We start from the raw sequence: 18,544 nt of genomic DNA, 5'->3' as shown, positions 1-18,544 counted from the left end.
TTGTGTTTTTATAAGCCACACTATGATAAATATCCTTTTAGTAATATTTTTGAATTTTTAAAAATATTCTTGGGTTAAGTTCTGAGAAATGGAATTCTGGATGTAAAAGTCTTGCTATTTAAGGCCAAATAATCATTCAGAGAAGTTAAAACAAATTATCTTTCCACCTGTGCCTGTAATTACTGTTAAATTCATTTTCATTTTATACTACGTGAGCCATTATTGTCCATTCTTATGCCGTTATGAATTGTCTTTGCTGTTGTGATAGATTATACTAATGCCCTCAAGTATTCACTTCCCATCCCATTCCCATTCACCCTCGTATATGAAGTTTCAGGGCTTTCTGAAGAAGATAGAGGCATCTCTGCCTCATGGAAATTAGACTAGCATTATCCATTGCCATGTGAATGTTCATAACATCCTTCATATCTGAGCAAAAGCTTTGAAAAAAAATTAGTGGCCTTTTCTGCTAACACACTTGATCTATTCCTTGTGTGACAAGAATGGCACATTCTATATGGAAGCTGCTTCTTCACATTAGATCCAGGGTGAAGTCACATAAAACAGACCTTTAGATAGCCCTCAGGGACCTGCAGCTAAAGGTTCACAACTATAGATTGTGGTTAGCCATAATATTTTAGGATTCTTTGTTACCAAAGTAAAGATGACTAGTACAATGTCCTTTGACAACTTTTCAGTTAGAACTTTATCTTTTCCCTACTGACCTGAAGGTTATTGATAAATATAATGTAGCTCATTATTTATTATAAATTTTGTGAATAATTCCCAGTTTATAATTTGCATTTTGATTTATGATTTGTTTACCATACATGTAAGGTTATTTTTTTGTGATCAAATAATACCAGTATTTACTCTTTTTCTCCTAATTTTGGGGCATCCTTATAAATGCTTTCTCCCTTTCAAGATTATGTAATCCTTATAGTCCCTTCTAATTCTTTTAGGGCTTGGTTTTGTTATATTTTAATTGTTAATGCCTCTAAGATTTATTTTAAGTTGTGGAGTAGGAAAATCACTATTTGTTTCCAAATGATTATCCCATAATTCAAATTCCATTTACTCAAAACTCAATCTTTTCATACTGATAGTTTGTCTTAAATAATATTCTATAATGCTGATTTTTTTCCTTAGACAATATTTTATACATTAACAAGCTCTATTTTTAATACTTTCTATTCTGTTCTATTGAACATCAACTATATTTAAAGTATTGTGGAGAGTAGGAACATGAACAAGAAAATAGTCTCCAGTATCAGAAAGCTGTCAGTATGGCTAATATTCAATTTATAATTTTGTAAGCATACCCCTATGAAGCCTATCTCAATTTATTGCACACTGCTAGTCAATTGCTTAGAAATGAGAATATAGGAACAATATTTCAATTATGAAACCATAAAGTAACTAAAAATTGATAAAGATTGATAGGAGCTATGAAGATAACTAAATTATTTTATGGGCACTCATTTGATGTTCACAACTTCCCTGTTAGATAGGTAACTGGAGCGCTAAAGCAAATGGATTTCTTCAAAGTGGATCACAAAACTGAAACTAAAACAAAGGCTCCTCAGTTTAGTATTCTGAACTCTTTCTAGTACACCATATTATTTATAATAAATATATTGATATTTCTCTAGGAAAGCGTATTCTGAGTTTCAGATGGATGTGCCTGAAATACCTCATTCCCCTCATTAGAGTATGCTAACAATTTCAAAATCTTAGCATCTAATAACATCAAATTTTGTGTCTATTTCTTTTTCTCACACTACATACACATTGCATATTGTCTAGAGGTTTTGCTCTTATCTCCTCTCTGGGAACCAGACTGTTGGAATAGCCACCTTCTGAAATCTTCAGAGGGAATGATAAGTTTCCCAGTGGCTCTAAAATATTCCACTACCCAGAAAAAAAACCATGCCATTTCTACTTACATTTCATTAGGCACAGCAAAAAAATATATATGTATATATATGACCACTACTAGCTCTAAGAGGAAGGGAAGTGAGATCTGTTTACATGACTGGAAAGAACACCTTAAATATTTGTTGAACGGCTCTAATGACCACCCTATATGGCTATACCTGAATATGATACTTCTTTGGCAGGACCAGGGTGGCGATTACAGATACATTGGTGTGGAGATATATTAGTGTAGAAGACTCCAGAAAAAGTGGAGAAAGATTCTCAGGATCCGATCACTCCCTAACCACCCAGTCCTCAGTGACAACATAGTAGAAAGCCCCAAATACTCCCAGGATGTGTATACAAGAATTTATTTATTTATTTTTGTTTTGTTATAGCCACAGTTGTGTTTCCTCTAAAATTCTGAGAAGAAAAATCCAGGGGGAAAAAACACTCCCATACAAAACTCTATATACCTGTAAACAAAAATAGTTATTCATGATCTTGAAACTGATTCTAAGAATTTTTTTCAATGTACGCATATTTTATTTGAAAGTACACATTGTACTTCTATGTATAAAACTTACACAGAATGCAGATTTTTTAAAAGGTGACTTTTTAAACATGAGGTAAAATAAACAATATTTTAAAAATTATTTTGTCACATGTATTATTGGGACAAAAATTTTTGCTCACATAAAATTATTACATTTCTGAGAGCCCTGGTTGAACACTTTCTGAAACAGTTACTCAGAGATTTAGTCCAAAGTTCATTTTATTTCAGAGTTTGAATTTAATCATTGTCCTATCTATAAGAGATGACCAAAAGCTAATTTCATCACAGGAAAAGTCAGCAAATTAGGAACCCTTGTCTTTTTTGAAAGACAATTGCATATCTCTTTATTTTAGACAACTTCTTTAAGTACCTGGCCTGGAACAGCCAATGAAGCTCCCTCAGGAGATTTTCATCATCTTTCCCCAACTTTCATATTTCAGATAATATAATCTGAAAATCTACTTAACCGTGCACTTATCATCTGCAGTAAACCATGATATGCTGAAAACCAAAATTGAGTGAGGATTCCATAGTTAGCCTTTCTGTATTGTGGGATGCTTACACTTTCCTCAGGATCCCTCACCTCTGTGGTGACAGAGGGTGGGTAAGGGCCTCAGTGTCCATCTATATAATACATCTTAATACACCTTAGTGTTTTCTTATTTTAAATGTAAGTATGTAAATAGAAGGGCTAATATGTTTTGCTCCTGCAGCCCCAGTGTATCATTATGCATATTCTCTGGGAAGGTCAGCCTCATTCTGGGAATCTTTCAGCTAAAGAACAATGAAGTTCAAGACTATGGCCATGGACATGCACATGTATGGGAGGCAGCAAATCTCTAGTAACCTGCCTTTAACCTAAGAATTTCTTTCTGTTTAGTAGTAAACAAAAGGTTTCAATATAATAGTACCAATGTATTATTATCTTTGCAGCACACAAGTGTGGTGAGAGGGAAGTAATTGGTCAGACTAAAATTGGGGATGGAGAGATTATTCATTTTTTTTCCTATGCACAAAAAAAAATCCTACATTATCATAAGTGAAACTTAGAATGAAAATGATCCTACCCTCTTTTTCTCCCAGTAAATCTTTTAACACAATAAGCATTAAATTTCATGACAAGAAGTCTTTCATTTTACAAAGAGAATCATTTAAGAAATGAAAATGTCATAAAATCTAAATTTCAATTAATGTCTTCCTTAATTACTCTGAGTAATGTAATGTCATTCATTGTATAATGTGAGAATACCAAAGTCATCACAATTGCCAAGAGTCTGAAAATATTTTTTTCTTATAGGATAAAATGAGAAAATTTAGAAATATATATATATATAAATAGATAGTTTAAGGCACTCAAAGTTATTCCAATCTGACCTCAACATACATTGCAAGAATATATATATATATGATTATTATAGTTAAAATGTATACTTTTCTAAAAGAACCTGCCTCAAACTCAAATGTGAAAAGGCACAATGAATAATTGGAAATACTATAGATAACTGGTGGAAAACAATGAATAGTATTTTCTTCTATCTGGCAGCTGTTTAACACTATCACATGTGAGGAAAAAGAAATATCTCTGTGTACTTGTCATAGGTTACTTTGAATGAAAAGACATTTCTTAACTGCTGTGAGACATATGGCTACCCAGAAAGTACCTATGCAATTAGAGATTTACCTGATCTGTTTTATACTGGCAAACTCTTGTTTTTTTCAGAAATCATAATTTTGCTTTTTGGTGTCATGCTGATTTCCACAACTCTGTTCAACCAGGTACCCCAGGAAATTGCTCTTCCAGATTTTACTTCAAAGGGGCAGTGATCTTGTGTCAAGGCTATTGATAAGTATTGTAGCTGTTCGTTTTATGATTCAAAGTATCTATCTGATGTAAGAAGCTGAGGTAGGTTTGCTGAGTTACAACATGATATTGGAAATCACAATGTAAAAATGTGGACCTCGAAAAAGAATGTGGATCTCTGAAAGCTTGGTAGAAGATGACCACTGGTTCAGCAAGTAAGGAACCTCACAAGGCTAAGAGGATGCATAGATTAAAATGCCAAGTTACAACTTTTCTGTGTTGTGAGAAGAGGTAAAAATAAAAGTGTTTTATTATCATCTCTCTCTGATGCCTTAAGCTTTGCAAATATGATAACTTTATTACCCAGCATGGATATTGTATAGTGATTAGCTCCTCATGTCTTGGATATTTCCAACAGCCCCAATCTTTTGTGCCCAAAGAACTAAATACAATTTCTTCCTTAGCTTTGTAAAAGCCAATTTTCCTTGAAAAAAATTGGGAGAACATAGTATAGAAAAAAAGAGGGGAAGGTGTGCAACAATTACCACTCCCTTCCTAGTTTCTTCAACTGCTATGCTCACAGTGGTTAGGAAACTACTACAAAGAAAGGAAATTGTGTCAGACAGTTATAGTTTCTTCCTTTCTTTACAGAGAAAATGACAGACTCATTGACCTCAACTTACCAACAAGCACATCTCAACTTACTTTAGAGTAATGAAAGTGTAAAGATATAGAAGCAACACTATTCTCCATTTCCCTGAATAGAAACAAAAACACTCCAATTTTAGAAAGTGAGAGCATTACAGAAAAAAATCTACTGTTATCTATTACCAAAAAAAAAAGCCTGTCTCAGAAATATAGTTGCTGAAGCATATATTTCTGCCACTATTTTTTAAAGTTAGGTCTAAATGTAAGTTGTCTCACTCTTTATTTTACTCTCTGACCTCATATTCCAATATGAGACCTGCTCTTTTGATTCACCATGAGTCAGTAAGTTTTATCTTGTTAGTGCATCTTATTTACTACATTAATGTTCTTTATATTCATAAAAGTAAGTGAATGAAAGATATTCTTCTAGTATGTTTTAAATAGAAATGAGTCATGACCTCATATTTTGAAGTATGAAATAAGCCAAGCAAATTGTTGTATGAGAGTAATTTGGAGAAATTGACTTTGTTATTCTTCTTTTCCTGAGGTAATGATCATAAAGAACTTTTCAGTTATGGAGACTATTTCTCATAAATCTTGCATAAACAAATGTTCAATAATATTTTAAAATGAATTCATAGATGTGTATGACAGTCATGTCCCAATACAAATAATATTTCCATAGAAGTATATTTCAGATAATGCTGTGAGATGAAGGTAATCAGAAGATATCATTTGCAGTTCAAGGAATCTTTAATGATATTGAGGAAACATATTTTGAACATATTAAAATTTCTTCAGAATACTCAATTTATAGTAATCCTGCTAAAGACATAAATGATTAAACTCTTTGTGTCAGAGGTTGCTAGCTGATTAAAAAACTCATTTCCTCTTCTTTCTTCACCAGAGCAAGATTATATTTTTCAGTTTCCCTTGAAATTAGATATGGCAACGGGATTTCTAATCAACAGAATGTGAGTATAAATGGAGTTGCCACTTCTCAGCCTGGCCACAGAAACATCTTTTGTGTGGTCCTCCATGATCTATTCCCATTAGATCACCGAATGGTTGTCCACCCACTTGAAATTACTATTTAAGCCTTCATGTGTGAGCACTAAATAAGCTTCTATTGTGCTGAGAATAATAAAAGAAAAAAGTTTCACTTTTGATATCTCTTACTAAGCTCCTACCAAATTGTCCCACACATAATAACTATAGACTTCTGACAAAATACAGAAAAACAGTTACCTAAAAGCTTTGGAGAATGGACAAAAGCAGGCAGATTCGGTAGGGAAGTCAACACTTACAAGAAGTAAAGAGCATGAGAAGGGTTTCTTAGTGATGTCTAGCCTGAAAACAGAATGAAATTGACACTATGCATCGTGGCTGAGACACCTATAGAAAATCCCTGTCATTCTGGCCTAAAAATCCAGAGGACAGAGTTCTAGAAAGTGAGAGGGGAATCTCAGAAACAAGAGAGATAGAGAACCAAAAATTTTATGTAAAGCCCTCTGCAGACCCCTTAATTATCCATGCACATGGATAAATTCAAAGTATATCAGGTACAGATGAAATAACTGAATTGAATTTTAACTACCACCCAAGAGTGTGTAGAAGATTATAACAGAATCCAGAGCCTCCATGATGTAATTTTCATAATGTTCAGGACACACTCTAAAGCTGTTAAATATACAAAAGAAATAAGAAAATTTGACCCATCTCAAGAGAAAAGAATAGCACAATTTTGTTTAAAATAATAATGAATATATACGTTAAGATCTATCTTCATTAAAGACTAAAATTTAATTTCTTTGTATACAAATTAGATTAATTCATCCAAATTTATTCTTATAAACTAAGCACAAGAATATATTTTTTAAAATCTCCCTTCTAACATACATTCAATATATAAATAAAGGAAGACCATAGAGGAGACTAACAGCATTTTTTAATGTAAAAAGGGGATAGATTGTATCATATTAAAACTAATATTAGTTGAACATATCATATATTCCAGACACTGCTAAATTATCTGGGGAAGCAACGTAACATTATATATGTATTTAAACCAGGAAGGGTTAAAAATGTTTCTCTACCCTTTACTAATTGTACTATTTTCTCATACATAGTAGCATGAAATACTGCTCTGCTTTCTAGGATTCTGTGAAAGAAAATAAAAACTCCTGTAAGTATTGGGAAGTGAAAGAGATTTATTAAAAGGAGTTTTGTGCTTATAAACTCATTAAAAGTTCTGGATGAACAAACGTTGGAGGGATGACAAAAGTCAGAGGACTGCAACTGAAAAATTCAGGTCATGCAACCACAATTCCAATAAGTCAGAAAACTGAAGCTGCAATCCAGAGGTGGGAACTTCCAGGCATAGCTGCCAGCTCCCAACTACACCACAACCCTAAAGCTTAGAACCAGGTAGTGGAACACTGAGTTGAACTACTGTAATATCCAATACAGCAGGAGGTAAATACATCTCTCTGTCCTTTCCTTTCAAATCTTGCATTAGTAAATCTCAAAGCAGAACTTAAACAATATCTAAAACATGGTAGCATGGATGTCAAGAGTCTGTGAAATATACTTCCAAGACTTCTAGCCCCTGCAATACAGAAGAACATGCAGAATGATTGAGAATGGTTCCTAATAGCCACCAGAAAAACGTCCAGGATTATAACATAACTCATAGGGCTATTAGGAATATGAAGTGAGGTAAAAGATGTAACAGAGCCTTATAATACCAGTTTTCTCTCCCTTCTCATAAATATAGATTTCTACATTTCTAGATGTATCTTACAGTCTAACCTTAATACTATGGGTTTATCTGATGAATTGGTGAGTTGATTTCCTTCCCTAATAGAGAAATACTTCTGAGGTACCTAGAAGGAAACCATGAAATGTGAGAAAGAGGCAATATGATCTATTCTTCTCCAAACAGAAAGTAGATTTGATTTGTATGGAGAGAAGCTAGGAAATGAAACTAAAAGAGCAATTTGGGGAAGTGTGCAACACCCAAGGTATAAGTAGCTCACAAAGTTTTGGGTTCCTTTTGACAATATCAGCCTCAGATTTTCAAGGTGACATTTTTGCCATTACTACTAAAATTAGTTCCAACACAATGAGAAAAAGGAATATATAACCATTTGAAATTCAAGGGTTTTATACCTTGGGTTGTATCAGAAGACAGGACTCTGGATAGGAACCACCATCTTGAAGGATCATCTTGGCTACAGAAACTACTGCAAGGTGCCTGTCTCAAGTTGTTTCTAAAGCAGTAAATATCAACAAAAAGGTGACAATGAAAGAACACAAGAAGCTGGTCATAGATTTATGAAATTTCCCAGAAACTCTGATAAATAATTGTGACTATTTAAGGGAGAAGAAGAGCTAAGGACCTGCTTTTATTCAGGTGGGAGAAGATAAGCTCTTTAATATAAGGATATTGATCCTAACATGACTACTCTTCGTTAGACATATAAACGCATGACCTAGGAACATCTAGGTTATACACATATAGACTCAACTCAATATGTATTTTCCATGACCTAACATTAGACACACATCCTTTTGTTACACATTTGGGCAAATCCTGCTGACATGAGAATGTCTAAAGCTACAATATTTAACTTTTCTTAAGAAATTCTTGCTGGGAAATGGGACAAATACCTTTGTTTCCTGAAGAGAAAATATTCTTTCTCTAGAATAAAGGAACCAAGAAAAGTTGCTATAGTATAATCAGTTCTATTTGTTTTTTGTTTGTTTTTTATTTTTATTATTTTTATTTTCTTTAAGATTTACTTTTTATTTGTTTCTCCCACCCCCACGCCCCCGGGTTGTCTGCTCTCTGTGTCCATTCACTGTGTGTTCTTCTGTGTCTGCTTGTATTCTTGTCAGCAGCACCGGGAATCTGTGTCTCTTTTTGTTGCATCATCTTGCTGCATCAGGTCTCCACGTGTACATCACACTCCTGGACAAGTTGCGCTTTTTTTCGTGCGGGGTGGCTCTCCTTACAGGGCACACTCCTTGGGCATGGGGCTCCCCTACGAGGGGGACACCCCTGTGTGGCATGGCACTCCTTGCGCACATCAGCACTGCACTTGGTCCAGCTCACCACACAGGTCAGGAGACCCAGGGTTTGAAACCTGGACCTCCCTTGTGGTAGGCAGATGCTCTATTAGTTGAGCCAAATCCGCTTCACAATCAATTTCATTTGAATATGTGAAGATGAAACAGATCTGGAGTTCTGAAGAGGAGACAAAGGCTACAACCACTAATAAGCAGTATTTCCACAATGTTTCCTATTCTTCTGGAAAAGCTTTCTTATTCTGATTTAAAAGTCAACCCAGTAGTTTCCTTTGACATGGCATTTAGTGCAAGTAGTAATTCTTCCATTCAATTTTATTATATTTGAGGTAGTTACCCTTATTATATACATTTTACAAGTGAGGAAACAGATGTAGAAAAGTTAAGTAACTTGTCCAAGTACCATATTCTGTGGGTTATAAATTACATTCTCCCCAGAATCAGAACTGAATATATAAGCTCTTCTAACTCAGATATTGTGGAAAAACATATCCTTAATAGGAGATATGATTTTTTCCTCCATTGTTCTCTAGACATATCTGAGAGTTTAATTCACATTGCTTTTAATAATTAACATCATTATATGATGATCAAACTCTATGAAGGAGAAATTTGCAGAAATTGAAATTGTTCCATAACTCTAACTTAAACAGAAAATCACTTTTAGCAATTTGATATATATTCTTCCAGCTAAAAGTGTATATTTTGATCTATAAAATACTGGAAGTATATCATGATACAGATTTTTCCCTTAATCTATCTTCTTTTGAATTGACTTGTTTCTATTTTTTGCTATTGCAAACAACGCTGCTGCTGATTTTTTAAACCATTCAATTTTACTGATACATATTAATAAAGCATACAATTTATCCAAAGGTACAATCAATGGTATTTGGTATAATCACATAGTTGTGCATTCATCACTTCAATCATTATGAAAGCACTTTCATTATTTTAATAGTAATAGTAAACAAAAAACACAAACAAACAAGAAAATTCCTCACCTCTCAATCTCTCTGTTTCCCCTGCTATATATTACTGCTATTTCTGGCTATTCTTGCACAATTATTTATTTGTTTTACTAAGAAATATTCACATACCATTTGATTTATCCAAAATGTATAATCAATGGCTTTTTTTTTAGCTGTTAAAAAGTCCATTATTGTAAAATTGTAACATAGATTGAAAGAAATTACAGATTTTAAAAGAGAGTGCAAGACCAGGTTAGATTTAGTATTTTTCAATCAATTATAAAAAATACATAGCATAACAATAAACATTTATAAATGTAAATAAATTTATAATTCAAATATAATAGAAATTAATTTTAACATAATTATCTTTTTTTTTATTATAGCTCTAACTGTTGGACACAATAATCTCTAAGAATGAAATAAATTGTAGGTTAGTTATTTAATTTTCATTTCAGGCATACTTCTTTTTAGATAATCAAATTTCTATTTGGGAATTCTTCACATCTCATCGGAATGAATTACAACAGATAACAACTTGCCAACTCACAACTTTATGGAAGAGGAAAACTCAAAATCTCGTTTAACAGTAGTATACTAAATCATTATTGATCCAGAGAGATTATTTTAATTAAAGAATATGAATAAAGGATTTAAGAAAAATGAAGTATCCAAATATATATCTCTTCTCCATTCATCCTCAATTAAAAGCAAATGTTTATTTTGTATGAAAAAAATTATAGAATACTGATCACAGTTACAATTAACCAGTTGCACTGAGTAATTATTGTTCATATACTATAATGTTGTTATTTCACATTTATCTGGTCTACCCCAGGTCTTTTTTTGGTTATTATTTGCATTGAATAACTTTTTCTAACCTTTCCCTTTTAACATGGTTGTGTCCTTATGTAGTTGGTTTCTATCCATTTTGTCAGTCTATGTCTTTTGATTGGAATGTTCAATCCATTAACATTCAATGTTATTACTGTAAAGATACTACTTATTTCATCCATTTTGTACTTTGACTCTCTGTTGTCATATCGTTCTATTGTCTTCTTATCCTTTAGTTTACCCTTCCTAATAATATTCATTTCTAAACTCTTCTCAAAATCTCTCATCCTTGTTTTTTAGTTTCAGGCTGCAGCACCCCCTTCAGTATCTCTTGCAAATCTGGTCTTTTGGTAACATAGTCTGTCAGTTTTGGTTTGTCTGTGAAGTCTTTGAACTCATCCTCATTTTTCAAAGGACAGTTTTGCCAGATACAGAATTCTGGGCTGGTAGTTTTTCTCTTTCAGTACCTTAAATACATCATAGCACTTTCTTCTTTCTCCATAGGTTCTGATGAGAGGTTGGCACTTAATCTTACAGAGTTTCCCTTGTATGTGATGCTTTGTTTTCTCTTGCTGCTCTCAGAATTCTCTCTTTATCTCTGATATATGTCATTCTGAATAGTAAGTGTCACCAGGTAGGTTTATTCAGATTTATTCTGTTTGGGATACATTGCCCTTCTTGGATATTGATATTTATGTCCTTCATAAGGGTTGGGAAGTTTTTGGTCATTATTTCCTTAAATATTCTTTCTGCCCCTTTTCCATTCTCTTCTCATTCTGGGATGCCAATAATACAAATGTTTGTGCATTTTGTGTTGTCATTCAATTCCCTGAGATTCTCTTCCATTTTTCCATTCTCTTCTCTTTCTATTCTCCTGTCTTTTCCAGTTCAGATATTCTGTCTTTGAAATCACTAATTCTGTCTTCAAACAATCCAAATCTGCTCATATGTGCCTCTACTGTATTTAATCTCATCCATCATGTCTTTCATTCCCATAATGTCTGTTACTCTTCTTAGCAGACTTTCAAATTATTCATTGCTCACTCCCAGTGTTTCCTAATTTCCTTTATTTCTTTAGTCATATTTTCTTTAAATTCTTTGATGTGATTTAGGAGAGTTGTGTGATTATTATGATCAATAGTATTAAATCTTGTATCTCTTCATGATATTTGGTTTGTTCTTTTGGCAGCGCCATCTCTTCCTGTTTCCTAGTATGACTTGTAATTTTTTGCTGATGTCTAAGCATTTGAATATGTTGGTGAATTTACTCTGATGGCTAATTTCTCTCTCTTACCTATTATTTCTTTTATTTGTTTGTCTGTCTGTTTTGCAAAGCTCTTCTTTGATATTTGGTTCAACTTATTCTCTGTCTTTAAAACTGTCCAGCTTAAGTTTTCAAAATCTGGCCAGGCACTCATTATTGGGAGGCAGATTTTCTCCCAGGGGTTGGATGTAGAGCAGTTTTTGTCCATGAAATTTACAGACCAGCCAGCAGATGGCACTTGTCAATGCACCTTTCCTGGGAGGTGTTTCAGGCTGTGCTTTCCTGTATTCTTGTGCTGAATCTCCAGAACAGAGATTCAAAGCAGGATTTGCTGGTGGCATTCACTGAAGAAAAAGCACACCTACCTCCCCTCCCCTTTCCTGTGAAACAGCTGAAAGGGAGAAAGACATCTGTTCCCCTCTCAGTCAGCACTGCAGGTGATTTTGAAACATCTTCTGAGCAATCAGTTTCTGTATGAAATATTTATTGCATTTTTTCTGGTTCATCTTCAATTATTGTGAATTCAAATGAGGGCATATTTTTCCTCCTAAACCCCAATAGTAAGAGTAAACTATTTGTTATTTAGTAACCAGGGGTTTGTCTACATAACCCCAATAAGTGGAAACACAAAGCACTATTTACTTTAATGACTGAAAAAAGGTTTGACAGTTTAAGATTATTTTACGAATGTCAAAAAGAGAAAGATTGTTTTTGTAAACTATTCCTCTGGGTTTACTACCCTTTGGTTATACTGGGTTCAGCTGAGGGGTCCTTGATTAAATTACCTGTTAAGATTGCTTTGAGGGTTTTCTTTGATTGAACCACCTCCGTAGGGTGTGACTCAGATTAAGTCTCCAACCCTTGCTGGGTCTGATATAAAACGGAAACTCACTGGAGAGAGACACACACAGGATGAGAGAGCTCTTTCACGTTTTGATCCTGGGGCCCAAGGGAAAGATGAGACATTCACCTGATAGTTTGCAGCTGAACTTGGGAAGAGAACAGATGAGCTGAGACTGATATAGATAGAAAGCCCAAAAAGATTGAGCCCTATGCCAGGAAAGAGAGGAAACCCTGAGAGACAAGCCCTATGCCAGCCGCAGCGGAGAGAGAGGAAGCCCAGAGGGGAAGGCTGAACCCTTGCAGAGATCAGGTGACCATCTCTTTTCAACATGTGGCAACTGACTTTGGTGAGAAAGCAACCTTGACTTGGACTCTTTGGGGCCTTGCAACTGTAAGTTTTTACCCCAAATACCCTTTTCAAATGTCAAAAGATTTCTGGTACTTTGCATTGGCACTCCTTTGGCACACTAATACATAAGGCAAAAAGATCTGGGTCACCTACAGAAAAAGGAAAGAAAGGAGAATAAAAGTAATGTGGAATGAAACTGTGTGACTGATTATTTCTATGTCTACAATGGAGCAAAACCCTTTCATTAAATCTTTTAGAAATGGGATTTTAATTATTGTTTCTACTGAAATTCAACTTCTCTATTAACTAATTTTATGGTCCCTATATAAATCTGTAGCCACAACATGTTCTATCCCTCCTATTTGGCAATTAAGTTTAGCACATTTCCATAAATTAAATCTCCATAATAATTGCAGATATAGTAGAAAAGAGGAGAACCAATAAAATAGATCTGTTAGATGAAAGCATGTTCTAGAATAGACTAAAAATAAAATGATATTGATTGTGCACTCCCAGAGAGTATTTCTACAACAATTTTACCATCATACATACAGATCATGCAGGTTTCTGCCCTCCTGAAGAGAATCAATTTTCAGAAGCTATGGACATCCAAAAGATACACAAAGCTCAAAAATAGCATATCCAAAGGCATTGTGGCAGTAGTCTAAAGCCTCCGAATTATCAGAATATGAGGGACAGATATGAGAGAATACACAGATGAGTAAATGGCTAGTTGGATGGATAGATGGATAAATAGATAAAATGTATGATAGATTACATAGAAGACAGAGAAGGAGAGAGAGAGAATTTTAAATTGAATGTTTGTGACATTCCATTCACCATAATAAGGCATGTGTATAAATTATAATTTTTTAGGCTTTACAGTCATCCTGTGAACTCATCTTAAATGAGTTGTGGAAATTGAGGCTTAAATCTGAACTGGCCATGATCTTACCCTTAATGCATGGTACACAGTGTTCATATTCGAAGCTTGAAAGCATAGCCCCTCACTCATTCATTCAATATAATTGACAATTATATTGAATATGTACCAAGCACTGTTCTAGGTATTGTGGATAAAGCAAGGAAGAAAAGAGACCAAGTCCTACCTTCATACAGCTTCTATTCTGCTTAGGGGAATAGACAATAAAATATAAGAATAAATATGTAGGAGTTAATGAACTGTGAGAACACTGTGAGAAAAGTAAAATCAAGATAAGAAAAGAGAACATGAGGACAGGAAGTCTAAGACTAGTTTTCACTATGTTGGAAAGACATTTGAGCAGTGATCCTAATGAAGTGCAGCGTTGTCTTCAAGTTCTCTGGATAAAGGGCATTTCTTACTATAGGAAAAGTGCAAAGATTCTCAGGTAAATGTTTGTCAGATGTGTGAAAACAACTGCAAGGGGGTCACGGCTTGCTAGAGAGATAAGTTGGAGGTATGGGGGCAAGGTTTGGTTGAAGGTGAAGCAGTGAAATTCTCACAGAAAGACCACACACACCTTCATTTGAGATTTTATTCTAAATGATATGGAAAGCCATTTGAGAACTACGAGAAGAAGGGCGACAGGGTCTGCTCCAGTGTGATAGGATGACTTTGGCTGCTATGCAGGGGGACAAGGAAGGAGAGACCAGTGAGAAGAGTGATTTTCAACCCCTTCAAACCCAGTGCATTTTTCTTAATTAAAAGAAGTTAAAAATAACAACAACAAAAAACTAAAGAAGAGAAAAAGAAAAAAGTCATGGCTCCTTTGCTACTCTAATTAAATCTAAACAACATTTATATCTGATTACCAAAATAAATCAAAATTTAAGATAATTTAAAAATTCAAGCAAAGCAGCTGTGGCTTAGCAGTTGAGCACCTGCTTTGAAAGTATCAAGTCCCAGGTTCAATCCCCAGTACTGTCTAGGAAAGAGAAAAAAAGCTAAAGACCAATTTAAAATACAAAGGAGAAATAAATGGGAAATAATTTATTTTAAAAGTTATGTATTTCAATAGGTCTTTTTCAGCAAGAATACTTTGGAAAACAATGTATTATTTCCAATGTGATCACAAGTTAACACCCATATGTGTCTGTTGCATATGTGAAATCTAAAAGGCAGATGATACAGGTGTGTGATATTCGAAACTCAAAACACGAACAGCATGACCAAAGGCTTTTTTCTGAAATTGTGAAAAAATCCTGGTAAATTTTTCAAACAACAAGTATAACTTTCCCTCAATTTACTCAGCAGTTACATTGTGGAAAATCTCATGCATGTTTAAAAAATATACACACACATACACAAAATCCACACTTTGATTTCTTATAAAATGTGAAATTAGTGTATGTGTAGGCATAGAATTGCCATGAATGTAGGTCATTTAAAAGTAGAGGAGGTAAAGGATAATTATTTTGGAGGACCACCTTGTGCTTTGAACGGTTTCTAGCATCCCGAGCACTGCCCACAAAAGGCTTGTCATCTTCTTCATGCCTGCTGACATCACTAAATAAGGAGACTAAAGCAAAAGGCCAGGTGAAAGACAGGTGGGCCTGGAGGTGGTATAAATGCCAGATTCTGGATATGAAGTTAGAACTTACAGAATTTGCCAATGAATGGATGTGGGGCATGAGGGAAAGAGAGGATTCAAGGATGTCTCAAGTACTCTCGCTGAGGAAACTTGAGAGTGGAGTTGCCACATACAGAATGAACACCCTGAATGGCTATATCAACCCATCATTTGTAAGAATTATAAGGCTATTGGGAAAAATTCTCTTGACCAAAACACTTCCTCATCAGCTGTATTTAATGTCTAAAGCTGCCTATAAAACTTATTAAATTATGGCAAATATCTTCTATTATAGAGTAAATCTGATTAGAATTTGCCACGATAATATTACTTTAATATTGAGCAGAAGTAAAGGAAATGAAGACATGACTATTTGACTGGAAAATTAAAATATACTGGATATGTACTTTCAAAGAATAGAAATTGTCCTGGTTAGGGTCTGCATAAGGACTGGTAATAGGACTGAAAATGGGAAGAGGAATATGAAAAGGAAAGTACAAAGGAGAAGTGTTTGGAAAGTGACAACAAATTTTGTCCACATCACTATTTTGCTTAAGACTGGTTGTAAACAATATTATCAGAGCCATGCCCATTCTGGCAGATGGCAGCTAGACTTCACTGAACTTTACCCCTAGAAATTGAATCAACCTCAAGTCATGAAAAATAGGCAAAAGTGTCTTAGTTTCCCATATGCATTCAAGAATAGAAGGGGCTCACATCCACCTCTGTAGGACAGCTGGATGTACTAACAAGTTGATAAAGTGTCTGGGTCTACGGTGTCATTCTGTTATAAGTCAGGGAAAGTTACTAAATTCTTTCTTTGACCTGCCTACCTTCCAGAGTTAGCCCCTGGACCAATCACAAAGTCTATCAAGGGCGTGAAAACAAGCCCAAGAAAGGCTTTCTGGGTTATTATCATACTCCACCTTCTGAGGTCATATTTCTCAATGTAAATTTGCATAAGAGAAAAGAGTAGAAGCCAGCATTTTAATTTCAATATATTATCTAAATCTTTCCATATACCGAATACTCACAAATAATCTGTGGTTGTTATTTCTCAGAACATTTGAAAACAAAATCTGCTTTCCCTTCACTTTCACTAGGTCAGTTTGATCTGCATAACAAAATTGGTTTTAAAACCAATTTTGTGAGAGAACCTTAAAACCTTTATTGTGAGAGAACAGAGTGAATCAGCTGCAATAAAAAACAGAAAAAGTATGATGTTACCCTCTGTCAAACAGAAAAAAATGTGTGATTTTGCAGTAGCTTATATCCTGTACTTCTGTTTGACAAGCATGATGTTGAACTGCATTAAATATTAATTTGTATAATGCAGTAGTCATATATAACCAAGCATAAAACACAGCAGGGGAAATTGCATTTTCTTACTGTTAAAACCATTGTTACAGTCTTGTGGTACCTCATGCTGTCATCCTACTTAGTAGATTGATGTTTATTTTCCCGGCACACATTGACTGCCATCTATAGCGTTACTAACTTGTCTACTATTACATTGCCTTCAAAAGTAGTAAATCTTGCCAACTGCAAAAAGGTCTCTAGGTACAAGAGACTACTCACCAATCTCCTGACATGAATTTAATAAAAATTCAGAAATGACGCATGAATGTTTGCTTCTAGCAAACACAGTTTATATCAAACCTAGGCGCACTTTTAGGTTTGTTTGTTTGTTTTTCAGTAGGTTGTTCTGAAGATAATATATTGTGATACCTTGGCGAGGTCTGATGATAGCAAGCAAGAAGCTTCTTTATAAATGGTGGTTTCTAGTGAAAGGGGACAATACGTGAAGACAAATGCAAGCAACAGGACCACCATGAAGTACACGGTGCCTTTTAAGGTAGTGATGGGTTTAAGTGATGGATTTCAGAAACAGGTACTTTTCCACTTTTGAGGGAAACCACTCTAGCAGTTTCTAGGGGAGTTTTCTGGGTTTGGTGCATTATTTTCTCTTTCATTCATTGCATGAGAGGTATTTGATTTAAAATCTCTATCTTCTAAACAGATTTAATTTTGATCTATAACTCATTCCACGTAGGGGTAGGATCAGGGATAAATTGACTTCAAAGTACTGATCTCCCTCGTTTTCACAAGTGCAGACTGTATAAATGTGTGTTCTTTCATTAATACCATTAAAGAAAGGGTATTTGGCAAATAGGCCCATTTCCCTTTTTCCCTAGGCATTCTTGTTTATGTTTTAATCTTTTTATTCTTGTCATAAATCATGAAACTTATTTTGATTCAGTCTTTCCAGAACACTTACAACATTGTTCTACAAAAACTCCAAGTGTCAAGAACACGATTTAAAAACAACTCCTTCTTTCATTTTATATTTGGCTCCACTAACGTCTTTTTTATTCTTGACTCTCAGTATCTATTCACATCCACAAAGCCACCTCTCATCCTTTCCTCTCAGACAAGGCTTGCCTCAGGCATTCTACCATGGGAGCACATCTGTAGATTTTCAGCTGATAAAAATCAAGAAAAAGTCACTCAGAGATTATTACAAAGCTGACCAGCCTGGCTTATATGCCTCTAACCTCCCCCATTCACCTTGTCCAAAAATGGCCTTTCTTGATCTTCATTTCCATTTTAGAAGAATTTCAAAGTCTGAGGCTCATTCTTAGCTTGTATCTAAATAAAGCAGAATAAAGAACAGGTATGGAATTTCAGAAATGCAAAGAAAAGAGAGTTTCGATGTCTTT

The 18,544-nt window shown here is 34.5% G+C and overlaps 1 long non-coding RNA gene across 1 annotated transcript in view; it reads right to left on the bottom strand.

Annotated features, from left to right (window-relative positions):
- The window catches only part of LOC139436490 (uncharacterized), a 56,067-nt gene that overhangs the window by 23,619 nt on the left and 13,904 nt on the right, over positions 1-18,544 (bottom strand). Inside the window, exon 2 of the long non-coding RNA XR_011645751.1 lies at positions 18,393-18,473. This is a non-coding gene — a long non-coding RNA (uncharacterized lncRNA). The remainder of the gene's footprint in view (positions 1-18,392; positions 18,474-18,544) is intronic.

This window comes from Dasypus novemcinctus, chromosome 15, assembly GCF_030445035.2.
Source record: "Dasypus novemcinctus isolate mDasNov1 chromosome 15, mDasNov1.1.hap2, whole genome shotgun sequence".
In the NCBI taxonomy this organism is placed as follows: Eukaryota; Metazoa; Chordata; class Mammalia; order Cingulata; family Dasypodidae; genus Dasypus; species Dasypus novemcinctus.
This window is presented reverse-complemented; position numbering and strand designations above follow the sequence as displayed.